Source organism: Schistocerca gregaria, chromosome 5 (assembly GCF_023897955.1).
Source record: "Schistocerca gregaria isolate iqSchGreg1 chromosome 5, iqSchGreg1.2, whole genome shotgun sequence".
NCBI lineage: Eukaryota > Metazoa > Arthropoda > Insecta > Orthoptera > Acrididae > Schistocerca > Schistocerca gregaria.
The window spans coordinates 133,404,271-133,405,164 of NC_064924.1; the positions used below are offsets into that span (position 1 = coordinate 133,404,271).

General features: G+C 43.2%; 1 non-coding gene across 1 annotated transcript; it reads right to left on the reverse strand.

Moving 5' to 3' along the window:
* Positions 1 to 239: 239 nt before the first annotated feature.
* On the reverse strand, positions 240 to 314 carry Trnal-caa (transfer RNA leucine (anticodon CAA)). Its single transcript has one exon. It is a non-coding gene; the product is annotated as a tRNA-Leu (tRNA).
* Between the last annotated feature and the right edge of the window lie 580 nt (positions 315 to 894).

Below are 894 nucleotides of genomic sequence, written 5' to 3' on the forward strand. Positions count from 1 at the left end.
ATAAAAGGAAATGTATTAATACAGGATGATAAAAACCAACTTCGTTCAACAAAAATGTGAACGAATATTCCCTGAATGGGTTTCCAAGTTCTACAATGGATCGAAGGATGACCTATGCCATATCACATCTACAATCTAGGTTTAAATTAAGTTTCACAAAAGAGAAAACTATCAAAATGGTCTACAGTGACCCTCAATTATCTTTAATTACTTGAAACTTCCTGGCAGATTAAAACTGTGTGCCCGACCGAGACTCGAACTCGGGACCTTTGCCTTTTGCGGGCAAGTGCTCTACCAACTGAGCTACCGAAGCACGACTCACGCCCGGTACTCACAGCTTTACTTCTGCCAGTATCCGTCTCCTACCTTCCAAACTTTACAGAAGCTCTTCTGCGTACCATGCAAGGTTCGCTCAGTTGGTAGAGCACTTGCCCGCGAAAGGCAAAGGTCCCGAGTTCGAGTCTCGGTCGGGCACACAGTTTTAATCTGCCAGGAAGTTTCATATCAGCGCACACTCCGCTGCAGAGTGAAAATCTCATTCTTTAATTACTTATCTAACTTGTCATAAATTACAGTGGCTGATGCGGCTTCTCAATACTTATATAACAGAAAAATCATCGCTTTTCAGACTTTAACTTATGTAGCAAATGTGAATACCATGAGCTTTAATTGACGATCGACACTAGTATTACGTAATAAAAGGATGTAAGAGATGAGACTTCTGCAGTTCTGAGTGAAGCCTTATGAGCTCGAAAATGCGGCATCGCATGCGTTCATTACCTTGTCAGGGGGCGGCGTCCGGCGCAGCTCCATCCAGCTCGCCGTCGCGAAAGCAACTCTCTCCTCACTTCTCCTGACTACAATTTACCGAAGTTGGTTTTAAGAAAAAATATC